This window comes from Quercus suber, unplaced genomic scaffold (assembly GCF_002906115.3).
Source record: "Quercus suber isolate HL8 unplaced genomic scaffold, Cork oak 2.0 scaffold_149, whole genome shotgun sequence".
NCBI lineage: Eukaryota > Viridiplantae > Streptophyta > Magnoliopsida > Fagales > Fagaceae > Quercus > Quercus suber.
In genome coordinates, this window is record NW_027069610.1 from 859201 (window position 1) to 878620 (window position 19420).

At 32.8% G+C, this 19420-nt stretch overlaps 1 long non-coding RNA gene across 2 annotated transcripts; it reads left to right on the forward strand.

Annotated features, from left to right (window-relative positions):
- Window positions 1-295: 295 nt before the first annotated feature.
- On the forward strand, window positions 296-9835 carry LOC136069071 (uncharacterized). Of its 2 annotated transcripts, none has more exons than XR_010630355.1 (2): window positions 296-677; window positions 1996-9835. It is a non-coding gene; the product is annotated as an uncharacterized LOC136069071 (long non-coding RNA). The 2 variants fall into 2 exon arrangements; XR_010630354.1 differs by having other exon boundaries at window positions 9627-9835.
- Window positions 9836-19420: the final 9585 nt, after the last annotated feature.

Consider the following 19420-nt stretch of genomic DNA (forward strand, 5'->3'; position numbering starts at 1 on the left):
AGATTATAAATAACTGAATGGCTATTTGTATTATATACATATATACTAAGTATAAGTATGTACTAAACTATATTAAGTGGTTAAGTTATTAGATATATATTTGTTGGTGTTTAATTAAGTATAAAGTTAAGGGTTTATATGCAAAGTTATTTTATAGTTTGGGCCTTTATAGAATATAAGTTTGTGAGGGGAGTGGTAAGTAATTTTTAAAAGTTACAAGGGTGACTCATCGCCCCTTTTCCCTTAGCAATACATGTGCCCCACCCAAGATATCTTCCTTGATTTTTTTGCTGCACCACTCTTCTTTCTTTGCTCCTTGTTTTCTTCTTTCTTTGTTCTTATCATCAGCACCCCATCTTATTCTTTTTTGGCTTTTCAAAACATCTAGAATTTCCAAGAACTCTCTCTCTCTCTCTCTCTCTCTCTCTCTCAAACCCACGGGTCCACACATCCAAAGAAAGACAAAGCTCCACCTCATTTTTCATTCTACTCTCTCAAAGCAAATAGAACAATCAAGAAGCTCCCTCCTTCTCATACCCACAGGTCCAACACCAAAAGAAAGAAAACTCTCTCAAGCTCTCTACCTCTTATACTTTCGGGTTCAGCCACTAGGAAAGGGAAATTCTTTCATGCAAGAGTGATTCTACTTCTATTTCCCCTCAAGAACCAGAAACTTGGTAAGGGTTTTAGCTACTCTCATCTTAGAATCCATGATTTCTTCAAGGAATTTTTAGTAATGGTATTTATGGTTTGTAAAATTAGGAAATTATGAATTTGGGAATCTATATATACGTGTGTGTGTGTGTGTGTGTGTGTGTGTGTGTTGTTTTAAGAAGCTTTGCAACTGTGTTGATGGTTTGTTGATGGTAGATTAGGGTTTTTATTAATTAATGATTGTATATGATTAAGGAAGAAAAAGTTAGGATGAGTACTTTTAATGTTACTGCTGGGATTTTTGTTGTATTTAATTTTGCTATAAATGGTTAAATGACTGTATATAAGTGTTTTCTAACATGTCTAATGAGTGTATAAAAATCCCCATATGATAATAAGGCTCTCTGCAATCATTTTATAATTTTACAAGAAAATGTTTCAAAGCTGCCACTGTGACAGATTCTGTATTTATGCATGATAAATTATGTATTAAATTGTATACAGTGAATTAAGATGCTAGAAGTAGTTCTTATGAATGCTAAGACACAAATGGTTGTAATGGAGGTGATCTCACAGCATTTGGATCAATATAAAAATAATGGTTTAATTTCTAATTTACATGAAATTCTGTCAGGATAGATTTGAGCATGTTGTCTTGTATGATTTTTTAATAAATCATGGCTTTATGCTTTGACTTTGAAGTTATAAGGTATTTACTAGACATCCAGAAGAATGGCTCTGTAAAATTGCATGAGGATTGGATGTGTTTAGATAGCCTGTTTGTATTTTACAAATGAGGCATATGCTGCTGAAATGAGCAGTAAACAGTAAATGATAACTTTGACTTTAAGGACTTAATTTTAAAGTTAGAGTGAATTTTTTGAGCTATAATTTAATATTCTTATCTTTTGGTATGTCTAGATCATACATTAATTTTGTATAACATTTTTCAAGGTTTACTACTTAAAGGAGGGGTTCTAAACCATCCGCCTGTTGTTTTTATGAAGCTGTCTTGTTCAATGCGTTGTATGTTGCCATGTGAGTGTATATGGTTATATGACCATATTTAAAGGATTTTATGTTTATGCATGCATTATTGCCCTAATCTCAAAGCACATCTTGAAATGAAGTTGGCTCCTCTAGAGATATGATATAAATATGAGAATGATGACTTTTCTTTAGTTTGGTATATCATTTGTTGATGTGTGCATAATATGTTTGTGGGAATCTTGTTGAGGTGGGATTAGGATTTCCTTGATTCTAAGAGATAGGCTTTGAGATGAATGTGTAAGTTTATGATAAAGAGTAATTGATAGTGATAAGCTTTGATATTTGGTTTAGGTGTTACTAGTACCCAAGTCTAAGCTCCTTCGACTGTAGGCTTTTAGTTCCTCTGCTTTTAGGTAAGGGATAAGTTATATGAGTATTTGGTAAGTCATGAGATTATTTTAAAGTATATTATGCATTAAAAGGTTTTTTATTAGAGATATGTCATGTAATCATGTTTTAGATAAAGAGTTCATGTGCTTTTAAAACCTTATGTATATGATTTAAGCATATTGATGCTATTACTAATTCCACGAACGTGATCTTTAAAGAAAATAATGGAAATTCTTTTATTATGAAATGTTATGCAAACTATGAAATTTAGTATGATATATAAGTATGAAATGTTTTTGGGTTATGTCCTCTGATGATCTGAACTCTGCCAGTAGGGGTTTAATTACTGGCTTTCCATGAAAAATGTTATCTGATTGGCCATTAAAAGTGGGACTGGCTCTATTTTACCCGCCCTTGTTGGTTACGTCCAGCTTGTAGAGGATGCCAACCTACCCCCATGGTTGAAGATATGTATTATGATGTGATCCTAGGAATACCTAGCATTGTGGGGAATGCTGGATGCCTAGCACAGTGGTGCTAGAAGCTTCCTAAATAAGTACAGATTTATTAGATATGGACTAACCAATATGTTATTTATGAACAACTATATTATGTTATTGATCATGAGAGAATGATTTTGTTTAAATGCATTGTGAAGAGTTAAAAGCTCTCATGAAAAGAAGTTTCTAATGAAAAAAAAAAAAGCTATTCTTTAAAGATAAGAGTTTCTGTAGTTCTGTTGTGCTTTGAAGATAAAGCTTCTAATGAAAGTACAAGTTTATGTTAAAAAGTTATTAAATATCCGTTCTTCATGAAACATTAAGTTTTATGACTGTGAAAGTTACAATATTTTATGAGAAGAAGTTTATAAAGAAAAGTTTTCTTATTCAGCAAGATGTTTCTAGTTTAAGACAAAGTTACCAATTATCTGATTTAAGTTAAAATGATTATTTTGTAATGAGAATACATATATATTGATTTTAAACAATTAATATTATATTTGGTGACTTTGTAAGAAATGAAAGAAATTAAATTTGAAAGGTTTTGGTAATATTCTTCTGATAAGAAAAGGGAGATCAATTATTTTCCTATGAAGAGCGTATAAGTTATTGAAAGTTCAAAAACTTGTAAAACACCTTTGAACGTTTGGACCCCTCATTACAAAATTACCAATTCAAGCTTTATATCAAATAGTTAATGTGCGGTACATGATAACAAGCTTACAACAGAATTGATAACAATCTAAGCCAAATATAAACACATCCACAACAGTAAATATAAGGCAAAGATAAAGGAAGGAAAGATGCAAACACACAGACAACACATGATGTGTTATCGAAGAGAAAACCGAAGTCCTCGGCATAAAACCTCTCTGCCGCCCTCAAAGCGGTAAATAATCAACTAAAGAATGTAGTTGGGATACATGAACAGCAGAAGACCCTCCAAGCCTAATCTACCCAAGTACCTAAGCCCTCCAAACTTCTTGCTCCAATGAGGTTACGCCGAACCTATTTCATCTTTAGTTTCCCAGATTTCGCTACTATACCATAGCATCAACCAATGTATATTGGTTCCTTCCAAATTGCTTCCCTTAGCACCAAATGAACCTTCTCACAGACGTGGGTGTGGTGAGATAAGGATTTGGTCAATAGCCTCTCAAGGATGTGACAATGGAGAGGAAGAGAGTAGAGGAATTTGTAGAGTCTCTAAGGTAAAGATTGGGGATGAGGCAATCTTGTTTTTTTCTAGGGTTTCTCTCATAAAATTCTCTCTAGAAGCTCTCATAAAATCATAGGTATAAGGGTTTATATATATAGTGGGATGAGAAAGGAATACGAAGAGACAGTTTTTGCCAAATAGGGTAAATTGGTAGCTTGGTCTCGCGGCTTGTCCAAGTCGCGAGTTCAAGTCGCGACGTAATGGCCTAGCCAGCCTAAGACTTTTGTCCTGTAGCGTGACAGCTGGCGCAACCCTTCAGCTTCCCTGTGTGCATCTCACGTGCCTGCATTTGGCGGTTTGTAGCCGCGAGCCACCTGCGAGTCCTAGCTGCGAAGCTCTGCTTCTTTGCACATACTTGAGCTTTTCTTCACATCTTCTCACACATTACCCTTACAATAATCCCATCTAAATACAGGGTTACTAAATGCTAAATTACAAGCAAATTGGCACGGAATAAGGCCAACAAGATGATTGATAAATTTCAACCTTACAATCTCCCCCTTTGGCTATTCCATGACAAAACTCTAAAACAAACTCTAAACTTAACACATGAGTTAGGAACAGTTGGAAAACTCACTCACACCTAACTCTAGAATCTGTGAAGCTTTTGAACCATAAGAACAAGTATATCCTGAAACACAACAACACAATAAGTTCATTGTATACAAAAACTTGTAATACATATGGAGCAAGCACAATGTGATCATGCACAATGGAGTAAAGCAATAAACCATGGCAGAACCAAAATATGCAATCACTATAACCAAGTGATCACAATGCTCATTCACACTTGGAATGAACATCCGGACATTTAAGTTGACAAACACAAGGTAAATCACTTAAATAACCAACACTCAACCAATGCACAATACATAAAGTATGTGCATCTAGGAAAAATCCTACACGGGCACAAAAGTGACAGTACTTCAAAAAGAATGCATAGCATTAGAAGTACTGATTTAACAAAGCATAAAAGCTGCATAAAGCGTGTCATAAACCACAAAGGCCTACAGGAGTGCATAAAACCAAACCCTTAAAGCTTACATAAGCAACATGGGTACAAAGCAAAAACATAAACCTTAAAAACCTATAAAGGTAACAGGTACAAACAGTAAATAGTACTTCCCTTATCATATCACTCCCCCTATCATGAATCATAGGAGCTGTGATGAACTTGGAACATATATACTTGTAACCTGAAACACTTGCACAAAACACATTAGACCCTCAAGGTAAAGCAAGTAATAAATGGACAAGTATAATGTAACAAATAAATTGCGATCAATTAAATATGATGTGAAACATGTGAGCAACTTGATCAAACACCAAACACTAAGACAAAGTATTTTTTATTAGCTCAATGTCTTCTTCCCCTTGGCACATGCATCTCCCCTATGGAATATCTCTCCCTCTACAAGTGTGCACGAGAAATAGAATTTCTCCCCCTAAGAATGTACACAAGGGTCATATAGAAATGAGAAAAACTCTCCGGTATAATCCCTAGAGAATACTCTCCCCCTTTTTGTCAGGAATAGACAAAGGGTCAAGAAGAAATGAGGGCAAGAGATGAAAGCATGAACAATGACAATGATAAATGGGGGGTGCAATGATGCATGAGAAAATGAAGCTCAAACCTAAGATGAAACAAAATGCTACAAAGTATAAGGTAAACATGACATGCTAAGATGAAGAAACAAGGTATAAACCAATGCATGACAAGGGTAGCAAAGTTGAGTGCAAGAGGTGGCTAAGTGCAATGCACGACCAATGCATGAAAAATGCACATATGGGGTAAGGTGTGTTAAATACACAACCAATGAACCAAACATGTTCCTAATGAGGAAACATGAGAAACCCCAAAGTTTGACACTCATTGGAGTCCAAACAAGAGAGAAAATGTGTAAGAGGCATTTTATCAAACATCTAGCATGCACACAATGAAGAACAAAGTGAAACAATGCATGAACATCATGAAAACCACCCTTAATACATGTTCTTTTTGCCATAAGGGGCCAACATCTAAAACAAATCAACAAAAGAAACCAATCCTATATAGAAATTTTGAGAAAAAAATTAAGTTTTCCCAACCCCTATGATGAAAATCCCAACCAAGAAAACAAAACTCTCCAAAACATAATCTAAGGATCAAAAATAATGAAAAGAGTTTAGAATTACCTTAGAGATGATAATGGAACGAAAAACTATCAAATTGATTGAGTTTTGATGTAAAAATATTGTAAGAGGAGTTTAAAAGAGGATGGGAGAGGTTCAAAACAAGTTTCCCACGAAAAACTCTTTAAATAGCTGATTCTGGGTATTTGGCGACTGGGCGAGTCGCGAACGAGTCGCCAGCAAGCCGCAAAACCATTTTGCTTGAACTCACGACTGGGCTCGCGACTGGGCAAGTCGCCAAAAAATCTGACACTAGTTTTTCAACCCAGAACATGTTTAAACTCTGAAAAACAAAGTATGCACTAAACATGAACACAAAGAGTAATAAAAAATCACTTCCAAAAACATATAAAATGATCAAAAATATTTTTCAATTGATCCATATAAAGTTGAGTACAAACACATTACATTTAAATAAGTACAATTGAACAAATGAATAAGGCATTCATTGAACATTAGACATGTGTGTTGTGTGTGTATATCGAGTGTGGAATAGTCCATAGTCTAGAGTGAAGCTTCAATGATCAATTCAATTAAGTTATACACAACTAGTACTAAGTCAAGTGGTTTATCTCAATTATAGAAATGAAAATATATGACTTCCCTCAAGAAAATGATTACATATCGTTAAAGTTTTTCATTTGGCTTCTTTACAATTCATAACATTTGATCTTTCTGAATCAATACATCTCATTTTAGAGATTGATGACTGAAATTTTTGATATTTCAATTTGATGAACAAGTCTTTGGCTTTTTGGGGCATTATACATTTTATTTTGGTTGCTTTTCCTTTTTTCTAGTCAAATACTAGTATGTGCGACAAGCTTTTGCAGCTCAATATCTCTTTTCATTTGGAGATTTACATTTGGTGAGCTCTTTAAGCAAAAACAACAAAATAAAGAGTGGGAAGATATATAGTCACAGGTCTATGCATGTCTCAAAACCAACAAAACTATTGACTAATCATTCATGACAAGCTTGAAGATCGATTTACAACAATCACACAAAGATGTCAAGATTTTTCCCACAAAGATATAAGTGCATAAAGAACAAGCTAAGCTCGTAAATGCATAAGGCCATTTGTACGAAGGTACAAGGCAAAACTCACATGTGATATGTGCTCAAACATATACGATCAATACTTTTTGAATTTTTCACTTTTTATGTGGTTTTGGATTTTTATTCACACAAAACAAAGACATAAAAGTAAGATCAAAACAAAAACAATACATATGAATAAATGCAAGATGCACAAAATGCATGAAGATATAACATGCAATGCATGAAGGGTCCCACAAAGATCGAAAGAATTAGATCAAGGGCCAAAAGAGCACAAGCCCAACCATAGGAACCCTTCCTCATCCAAATGGAATGATTGTTTAAAATGAGTGTCTCATGAGAAGTGAGACGAGGGTTGGAAGAATGAGAACTGGAGATGCACATAGTCAAGGAGTTAAAAGCATTAAACACTTTCTTTAACAACGTGCTATTTTCACTCATATCCGGTTTACTCTTTTTAGCACAACTTTTAAGAGGCTCAAGTTTCTCTTTTCTTTTGATTTTTTAAAAGCATGAAACTTAGAGCATTGAGGTCTTAGATGACCAAAGACACCACAATGGTGACAAACAATATGTTTAGGTCCACTAGGCTTTTTGGGAAAGGATCTAGCAACATGGTTTTTTTCTCTCTTCAACTTATAATATTGAGGTCTTATATGACCAATTACATCACAATGGTGGCAAGTTGGAACAAACATAGATCCATCCAAAACCTTAGGTTGAGACCTAAACAAAGGCTTTGACTTAACAACCTTTCTCTCCACCTTTTGATTTCTTTTATGTGGAGGAATGTACATCGATTTGTCCTTTGGGGTAGAACACACAATAGGCACAAAATCGGGTACCACAACATGATTGTAACAAATAATTTCATCCCTTTTAACAATAGGTTCAACAATCAAACACTTGGCATGCATCTTAAGAGATTCATTTTCACATTTTAGCTCATCAACAAGTTTGTTGGACAAAACAAGTTTAGCATCCAAGTCCATATTCAAACATTCAAACTCTTTCAGCTTTTCAATAGAATTTTCAGCAAGTTTCTTATATTTTTCAACCAACTTATTGGATTCATTGAGCATAGCAATCAAATCATCTTTTTCACAAAATAACTTGTTCAAATCCTTATTGAACTTCTTAGCCTTTTTCTTTAAGAGTTTGATGTTAGGAATATCAATAACATCCAAAGATTCATGTAACATAGCATCACAATCATGAGGATTCACACTCATAGAGACATTTTCACAAACATGTGGCATTTTACAATCAACACCAACCAAATCATATAAAGATGCATACAATGCAACATCCATGGTAAATAATACAAGGAGTCAAGGATCACACTTAGGTATTTAAACCACAACAAGTGTACCCGCTCTAATACTAATTGAAACTTCAAAAACGTGTAAAACACCTTTGAACGTTTGGACTCTCAATTACAAAATTACCAATTCAAGCTTTATATCAAACAGTTAATGTACAGAACATGATAACAAGCTTACAACAGAATTGATAAACAATCTAAGCCAAATATAAACACATCCACAATAGTAAATATAAGGCAAAGATAAAGAAAGAAAAGATGCAAACACACGGACAACACATGATGTGTTATCGAAGAGGAAACCGAAGTCCTCGGCGTAAAACCTCTCCGCCGCCCTCCAAGCGGTAAATAATCAACTAAAGAATATAGTTGGGATACATGAACAGCAGAAGACCTTCCAAGCCTAATCTACCCAAGTACCTAAGCCCTTCAAGCTTCTTGCTCCAACGAGGTTACGCCGAACCTGTTTCTTCTTTAGCTTCCCAGATTCCACTACTATACTATAGCATCAACAAATGTATATTGGTTCCTTCCAAACTGCTTCCCTTAGCACCAAATGAACCTTCTCACAGACGTGGGTGTGGTGAGATAAAGATTTGGTTAATGGCCTCTCAAGGATGTGACAATGGAGAGGAAGAGAGTAGAGGAATTTGTAGAGTCTCTAAGGTAAAGATTGGGGATGAGGCAATCTTGTTTTTCTCATAAAATTCTCTCTGAAAGCTCTCATAAAATCGTGGGTATAAGGGTCTATATATATAGTGGGGTGAGAAAGGAATAAAAAGAGACAGTTTTTGCCAAACAGGGTAAATTGGCGGCTTGGTCTCGAGGCTTGTCCAAGTTGCAAGTTCAAGTCGTGACGTAACGGTCTGGCCAGCCTGGGACTTTTATCCTATAGTGTGATAGCTGGCATGACCTTTCAGCTTCCCTGTGTGCATCTCACTTGCCTGTATTTGGCAACTTGTAACTGCAAGCCACTCGCAAGTCCTAGCCGCGAAACTCTGCTTTTTTGCACATACTTGAGCTTTTCTACACATCTTCTCACACACTACCCTTACAATAATCCCACCTAAATACAATGTTACTAAATGCTAAATTACAAGCAAATTGGCATGGAATAAAGCCAACAAGATGGTTGATAAATTTCAACCTTATAGTTATTATTATGAATAGTATAAAATACTGTGCATGAAAAGATGTTCTTCTATTTGAATATTCATAGAATGAAATGATTTGATTTACATGCATCCTTATTAAATTCTCATGTATCTTACCTTTATTGAGCTGTGTAGCTCACCCCTTCCACTCTTTCAATCAACAGGTTTTAATTTGGAGTAGAGGGAGCCTTAGTCGAGTTTTTGAAGGAGCTGGTTTTAGTTTTAAAAGTATAGATCCTAAATTAACAATTTGATGTTTAGCTTTATAGTATTGTGTATTTTAGAATCTAAAGAAAGTTGTTTACCTTAAAGTATTATATGTATTATGTGAAATTTAGAATTTGAGTAACTGGTGGATTATGTTATTCTTTGAGTATAGTGTAGATGCTCTGAATATCAAATGAAAAGTTATATCATTTAAGTAGAGAAACAAGGAGGAAAAGTAATAGGGAAGCTTTTTTAAAATCTTTTGAAAAATTTTAGTTGGTTCTTGTTAATACCAGGTTTAGGCTTGATATTAACATGCTGGTCATTGTCACAAATCCGGGTATCGAGTTTGGGACGTGACACAAATGCTATCAGAATCTATGACCATAGTATCTTAATTGTTTGTCAATAAATGAACATATGATCATCTTTATGCTTATGATGGACCTACCACTTTCATGAATTTGTGTTTAAAAAAAAAAAAAAAAAAAACCTGCGATTCAAAGGCATCACAAACAGTGTTGTCCAACTTGCTGTGAATTTCTTAATCGGTTGTAGGAGCTTATCAAAAGTCATATCAACAAATTGGTTCAATTTGGGGAATCCTAATATACCACTCAAAATGAGGGAGAGAGAAGTATTGGAAGAGGAAGAGAGAATTGAGTGGTGAGGCTGTTGAGGTTAAATTGTACATTTATTTAAAAGAAAAATTTAGAGTGATTCTATATCTTCCTTAACCATACATCTCCATTAGTTTAAACAGAAGGGTTGAATGAAGACTTGAAAAATGAGTAGGAACATTGGTTTGGTATGATAAGATCAATGAATCTAGACTTTAAACTATTGTTTGAAGAGTATATATAGTTTGAAGGGAAGCTTATACGGAGGAAGAAAGCTTCTAAATGAGTTAGGGTCTTGGCCTTCAAGTTTCATCTACATGTGGGGGAGGAGAAAGGAAGTTTGTAAGTGGGTTATAGTCTTGGCTTTCATTTACACATGGTAAAAGATCATGCTTGGGTCATAATATGTAAATGAATAAGTGGGCTTGGGTTTTTCATTGTGTTTGATTTGATTTGGTCTAATTTTTAATAGCCACCCATCTTTTAGATAACAGTAAAAATAAGTTAACATGATCTTTAGGGTAATAGTAAAAAAAAGTTAATGAGAATAGGTTAAAGGGACTATGTGAATGTTTGGTATTTTCATTCAGTTTTCAACAATAAACGGTATCCAAACACACCTCAAATGCAAGATTAGAGCGCCACATGGAAAAACCTTATGCTCTCCCGCATTAGGTTTCTACTTATATATATATATATATATATATGTTGATTGACTAGATATTATTTCATTTATTTATGCGTGTGCAATGAAATACATTAGTGTCAAAGTAAAAGTAAAAACATACAAAAAGACTAACGTACGTAGTATAAAAAAAGAAAAAGAAAAAAAAAAGAAAAAGAAAGAAAAAGAGTGAAATAAAGGTTGAAGGTTGACAGAATAGTATATAGTGATATAGATATATATATATATATATATATATCTCTATCAAATCAATAGTCTCAAAGTCCATAAAAGGTTCTTCATGGCCCATACAGTGATATATATATATATCTCTCAAAGTCTCAAAGTCTATACAGTAAGATATATATATATATATATTTATCTATCAAATCCAGTCACATATTATCGTAAACCCAACACAAAAGCTCCAACTCCAAAAGTCTCAAACAACCAAAGGCCCATATCCAATCACAACCCTCACAAAACCCACAATGCCTTCTAACCTTTGCATCAAAACCACAAGTCATTTACATCCTTCCTAGTTTGGAGAATCTCATATGTTCATTTGAGTTAGGATGATGTAAAAGACTATGGGCAGGGGTATATAAAGGAGTAAGTGCAAGAGGTGAAAACCTAAAGAGGAAAAAATAGTCTTGAAACGATGTATCTAAGAAAATAAAGAGTCATTATCTTTTAATTAGTGTTTATTTAGTAAACAAAGAGTACCTATCTTGGTGAGAGATAGATGAATAGTCTTGAAACAATGAACCAAAAGAAAATAAAAAGTCCATATTTTTTATTGCAAGAGAATCCTCAAGGAGAATGCCATTTGGCAAAATCTCATGCTCTCTCAAATGAGGTCTCTCCTTTTATACATACTAGCGTTTAACCAGTGCAATGCGCAGGATTATTTTATAATTTGGGCTCACCTTTACATCACTCACACCATAAAACTCCTTTGATAGGTTTGACCTTTGTGTTGCATATGAGACATGCAAAAATAATACCTAATCTGTTGTTAACATTAACAATCTTGGCTTTGCGTGTCACCAATTAATTTGATCTATCTGTGATAAAATTGTATATATGTTATGATTATGCTATTCCTTTTTATTTATTTAACAGATTAATAGCTTTCCTAATGCTTGAATAACTTGGACTTCAAAAAAGGAAAAAACTAAGAGCCAAGCACAATAGATTAATAGGTTTCCTGATATTTATTTTTCCAAAAGTTGGTAATCTCTTGTAATGGTTTGCATTTTGATTTTCTCAACTCCAAATGTTTGCCTTGTTCATGGCCTTCAGTTGTTATTTGTATAATATAAACATAAAAGGTCAACAATTAAGCTCAGTACTTAAAATTAGGACTCAAATTCATTACTTGAAATTAGAAGCTTTTTAATGTAGCACCTATAAAAATGCATACTCATAGCATTCTCAATTTTCATCAATCTTGCATTCCCAAAATAAGGCTACACTGAACAATGCGGCAATCTAACAGAGGAAAATGAATCACAATCTACAATTATAGCTAAGTTCAAAATTAGAATCATATATATTACAAAACTTAAATTCATGTTGATATAAGAGTCTTAGGATGCTCAGATTACAAAACCATAGCCTAAATACAGAAAATTAAATCTCTTATAATCTGAAATAAAACAGAAAATTAAGTAAATAAGAAAAGGGTATGAAGAATAGAACTTGGTGCATAATTCTTAAGCATTTTTTATGCTTCCAAGTCTTCTATTTCATCAACTATTTTTCTATTATGTAAGAAAGTTATCCATCTAGTCCTTTAGGAGGTTCTTTTGGCATAATTTCCTTTGTGACTTTTGGAATGTCAAAGTTGATGTAGAGCTTTGTTGCCCAAGTGAATGACAGTCCATAGTTACCTACAAATTTTTTTAATCAGTTAAGCATTAACATTTGTCATGTTTTCATATAAAGCATATGAGAATAATATCTAATAGTATTTAAAAGAAACACCCAGATGATCAAATAGTTAAACTAAAAGGTGAGAAAAACATAACTTTCATTTCACAAAAATGATATAACTCTTATGCTCAACACATGTTGCAAAGATCAAAACCACATCTATATTTCATGCCCAACTGACAAAACCCAAAGTAGCAAGGCACAGATTAATTATGCTTAAATATAACTTAAGAAACCAAAATTCTCTAAAACAGAAAATGTAGTGAGCTCAAGTATAAGTGAAATCTGGTTTTTGCTTATACTTTACCCAAGGATTTCTATGGGTAATAGTGATCTGTGCAATTATTCTCTTTAGACTCTATGATATATCTACTCCCTTTAATTTAATTTAACTTGGCATGATGTTTCTATGGATAATAGTGATCTATGCAACTTTTCTCATCTCAAAGTCATCCTCAATGATTTATTGGAACAATTTATTTATTTATTTTTTTTTTTTTTTTACGTACTTAAGAATGTCCTTCCATTGTTCAAAGATTTCAATTGAAACCAATTAATGAAATCATCTAGTTGAGCAGGTTTTTGGTTTGCACAACATGTGAAACCAAAAAATGACATCTCTTAACCATTAGAGCAGAGATTGCAAACTATTTTTCATGTTGCATCAAATGTTGTAGCCTTACTTCCTACTTTTAAAGGCCTACAACAGAAGGTAAGATCCAATTCATGTCTAGTGGAATTTCAAGTGCATTGTATCATGCGTGTGATCTGTAACTGGTGTGCTCTATCTTTTACTGCTCTACAGGTGCATGATCTGTGCAAAACATCTTGCTTAGCTCCACTATTCATAAGATTTTAGTTTCAAGTTTAACCCTTTAACTACTGCATTGGTATCAGTTTATGGATTTTTGGTTTTCTTTCTTGGCTATGGTGAGTAATTTTGTATACCTAACTATTCTTAGTGAAACTACAAAGAGGAGAATCCATATAATTGTAGCCATTATTTCTGATTGCTCAAAAAAAAAAAAAGAAAAAAAAAAAGCATAGCAATTTTAAATTGCAACAGAGAAAGATAAAAGAAATACTGCAAATGAAACCTAAGAAAACATTGAAAATATGGGTTGAATTGTAAAAAGTAATGCAACAGTTCAGTGAAAATTTAAATTTGAAACACCTTGATTCTACATTTGTTAGTGGTTCATGTACAGCCCAGAATTCAGATAGCTACAAAATCTATCAATAAGTGATCAATAAAATAGAACATAGTGGTTATAATGAAGTCCATACATATTAGAGTAGAATACTAAAGTCACAAAATAGAGTATATATTCTTGGACAATGAAAATGAAACTTAATGTTATCTTGATTAACAAATTGAGAAAAAAAAAAAAAAAATACCCCATGGAACTCCATATCCAATCATTTTGACAGGAAGCCAACTTATTTAAAACTAACACCTAAAAATTAAAGAATGAAGATACCTACTTCAGCATTACATGGTATTGACATGCATTGTCGAGGCACAAAACCTATAGTAAACAAAGATGACCCACTATCCAAACATATATGATCATAGCTACAAAAATAAATAAGTATCAAAACAATTCTCATTATAGTCAAATTTTCTTTAAAATACTGATTTTCATTTGGAAATCTTATAAATTATATGTTAGCAATACTATTAACCACTCTTCAATTGGCATATCTGATCCACATAAAAGAGAAAAGATATAATTGAAAAAACTTTGAAATTACAAACTAAGAATAAATTTTTTTTTTGATAAGTACAAACTATGGATAAAATTGGACAGAAAATAGTTAGCATTACTTTTTTTTAACCACAGTAAAACACATATATGTTCAATCTACAAATTTCACCAATAATGGAGGATTTAGAGGATTTAAAGGTTCTCTCAAAGAGAATGCATCAAATTTTTTATTTTTTTAAAAACATTAAAGCATAAATATTTTCAATTGGAGAAATTCCCCAATAATGGAGAATTAAAAGGCTTTTTGAGATATAACTCCCAAAGTAAGTGAATTTAATCTGTTCTAGCATGTTCTTATGTTGCAGTTAGCCATGACGATGAGCCCTACTTATTATCCATTTTCCTTCATATCAACTCCTAGAAATGTGTTACAAAATTTAAAAGATAAGTGGGATAACATGTACACACAAAAAAGAAGAAGAAGAAGAAGAAGAAGAAGAAGAAGAAGCTTGTTCTATGTATTAAACTTTCACAACAAAATGACAATATAAACGTATGGTTCAATATCAATAGTTTGAGATTAAATTTAACCTCCTTGGTGGGCTAACAAACAAAAATTAAAATAAAGGAAACTACAGCTACTACTCTTTTTAAATCTATATAGTATACCAGTACCACTCCTCCATTGATAAATTTTATCAATCATATTATACGCAAACCCTCCCCACCAAAAAATTCATTAGCATTGTTAAAATCAATGCAATAAACTTTAATGTGAAAGAATTAAGAAAACCCATAAAAACCAAAAAATAACAAACAGCCCACAATCCTTTCACACTCAAGAAAAGGTGGAAACTTTTTATTATGTTGAGCGAGAAGTTGAGAGTGATAGAAGGGTAATATGGAATACCGCTGCTCCAATCGCCTCACAAGTCACAACCTTCCTCATTAACTGCACACTGCCACCAACAATAGCCAAGTTGCCCTCTAAGAAGCATTCATGTACACAACCCAACCATCAAATCACAATAAAAGTTGTCAACCACATACCAATAAGAAAATCTCATATTATACTTCTGAAAATATCTGAGACTTTCTCTGCAGCCAAACACAACAACAAAAAAAGGGGGGAAAAAAAGGAAAGAAAACATGCTGAAATAAAGAAATGGAACCTTATTGGAAGCAAATTGAAATCTGAAAAACGAACAAACGAATAACTGATTCTTAGGTGCAAATTTTAGTCTTATAATCCAAATTGACTTTTGAAATCAACAATACTTGAACTAAAAGCAATTTAAAAATAAAAGAATTAGTAAAACTAAATAAAAGTTAAAACGATTCACAATTATATGATGCAATTTTGTTGGAAAGGGAGGAAAAGAGTGACCTTGAAGGAGTTGGTGCTTTGGGCTAATAGCATCACTGGGGAAGAGAATAAAAAAGGCCAACAAAACATCACTTAAGAATTTTATTAAACAACTTGTGTACATGTAAAAGAAACAACACTTAATGAATCATTGTAAAATTCAAATGTATCAAAAAAACTACCTAAACACATATGTATTAGTACTTCCAAATTTACAATTTGAGCCCATATTTAACCAAATTTGCCTGGACAATATTCAAGTGCATATGAATTAACTTTAGATTAAATTCTCATTCTAAACATATTGGGCATAAATCAACAACTTCAATATGAGAAGAACAAATTCCAAACCAAGTGAAAATTGAAACTCTGATTGATGATGGGAATAAAGTTGAGAATAATAATGAGAGGTACACATCAGAATCTGTGTTGAACCTGGGAGAACAACTTGCTGCAAGGTTTCATGAGAAGAGACCTCTATTTCCTGAAAAGTGAAAGCCAAAAAAGAAAGAAATATATGAAATAAAGAAAACACAGAACACAAATTGGAAGCAGAAGGTAAAATGAAAATAAAAAACAATTTGTAGTTTTGGTTTTCAGATGGTTCTAGGTTTTTATGCTTTGAAATTGTGTCCCCAAAACCAAACACAACAATTAATAACAGAAAACAGAGATTAAAAAATATAGTAAGCATGTCAAATTAACCATTTTAATTAGGGACAAAAATGGTGGGAGAAAGAAGAGGTGCCTATTGGAATAACTGAACATCACTAAAATGTGAGAGATATCATTGAAACGTTTCTTTAATGCACCAAACGAAAAGTGACAATGTTTCAGTGTTTTTAAATGTAAATACAAAATCAACCACTTGTTAACAAAAGTATAAATTAAGAACCAGAAAAAAAAAAGGGGGAAAATTCATAAAAACTTACCTTTAATTTTGGTACTAATTCTATTGCATTTCATACCTCAATCACTGTGATCAGTGAATGCCATAGCCTTTATCGACAACTGCAAGAAAAACTTATTATTTTTATTTTTTATTATTAAAAAAAGCACTCAAATAACTTTACAAAAACGAACAAAGAGAACATAGGAAACCAAAATATATCGAAGAGGTAATGAAATATATATCAATTATAAAATAAAAAAAAAAATAAAAAAAAAAACATAAATGAAATGCCATGCATTTAGGCAGATACCCAAAATGAATGCAACCCAAATAGGCAAAACAAAACCTATTCTAATCCAAATTCCTTAGTCAAAATCCAATATAATCAGAATACCACAAAAACCAAAGAACCAAACGAAAAGGTACAATTATTTGGCGGGCATACGGCCTAGTGAACTCCTTCTCTCTATCCCAGTCTTTTTTTCTTTTGATTTGTACCGAAACGATTATCCCTCTTATGAACTCTATCTCACGATTTGGGTTTGCGTATTAGAGAGTGGCAGCGAGAAGAAAGACGGATGAGAGAGGGGATAGGTTAAATTATTAAAAAATCTAAATCTAAACCAATCCAACCAAGAAATTCAAACCTAAATTATATTCAATTCCTAGATTTGAAAATGTAAAGGAAAAAAACAAAAACAAAAACAATAACTTTACCGGTTATGGGTACACCGCTTGTCTCTCTGATGGTGGCAGATTTTCCTCTCTCCCCAGTCCCCACTCTGTGCGTTCTCTATTTACCGGTCTGCCAAGGTTTTGGGTCAGCAAAATCGTTTTTTGCAACTTTTTTATTTCGTCGCCTCTCTCTTTCTCTACTTCTTTCTCCGTGTACTCGTCACCTCTCTATCTCTAATTCTCTATTGTGGTGTACATCTAAGTTTAACCGGTTAATTTTTTTATTTATATTGAGAGTCTTTTAAACCGGTTAAAAAAAAAATTATTTATAATGTGAGGCTTTTAAACGGTGTGTGGATTGCCAATTAACATAATTTATCGCTTTTTAACTTATACGTGGCAGAATTTTAAGGGGTCATTTTTCCTAACGTGACAACACCTCCTTAAAAGCTTCTGCTATTATATTAGATACTAGTATGTAGCCCCGTGCTACTGCACGGGAATGAATATATTATTAATCATGAGTTTATTCATGTTTAAAAGTTTCAGTTAAGTCTAAATTCATATTATTAACCAGGAAATTTCATTAACAAAACTTAGCAGTATATATATTTTATATTAATAAACTCGTATATATTGTATTTTGGTATTACCGCACGGGAACGGTTAATTACTGTGATACTATTGGTCAATTTTTTTTTTGTCTTTTTTGGTTTATCACAAGGAGGATAGAATTAGATAAAACAATAAAAATATATATTGCATTTTATTATTTAAGTGATGCTATTGGACGTTTTTAAAGCAAACTAAATGTAAAACTTAAAGCAATGGGAAAAACTATTTTCCCTAAGTTAATTTTTTCAATCCTCATAAATATTTAGATTCATGATTTTTTTTTTTTTTAAATTTGTACTTTCATCAAGCCACTAAACCGCATGATGAAAAAGAAACAGGAATAATAATGAAGTCTATATTTTCATCAATCAAATACAATTAATTCATATTAATCTTCTCCAAAAATTGCTAAATCCATCAACTCCTTTGGCTTTGGAACTGAACAATGTAGTCAGTGAACCATCCAAAACCCCATGAACCCTGGCTACCCTTCCCTTTTTCTTGCCAACAAACTCAAAGTAGAGTCTCTAGCAAATGCAAAACTCAAATCTCTGGCTATATCTTATGCCCTTCCAGCTGGAACCCCATATATCATCTGAAAATCAATGTTACCATCAGTAGGAGTACAAAGGGAGTCATCATAATCATATTCAAAGGGATTTTGAAGTGAAACTTCAATTAAAAGATGCTAAACTAATTATCATAATATAATAACATGATATAGAGATTCTATATTAATTTGAAGAGGGCAATAAGACTTATAGCAAAACAATGAATTTTATATCACTAAGACCCTTTCCCATCTTTATTGCAACAGCTGCTGCTACATCAGATGAAATCCCTACTTGAAATAAACATACTCTCACATTCACCACAGAAAAAAATGATAATATTAGATATTACACGGCCTAAGGCATTACCTGGTGGCCATGTTGTCAAATTGTGCCTAGGTTGTTTCACACTTTAGTGCAACAGCAACAACCTATTAAGGATTATTCAAAAAAAAAAAAAATCAGGAATTAAATGCTCAAACAACAAAAATTAGACAATGGAATAAGAGGAAATTGTGATTTTCATAACTATTTTATCTAATTAGTTAATTAAGTGGATGCAAAGAGAAAATGATTGTACCCAAGATCCAAGTTGTTTTCTCGCTTGTGTGCAAATCACACTGTCATCCAACACCTGAAGTGATTGAACATGAGTTTAGTTATTCACATTATTTTTATTTAAGATTAGGCACTTAACAGAGCTATTTGTAAGGAAAAAAAA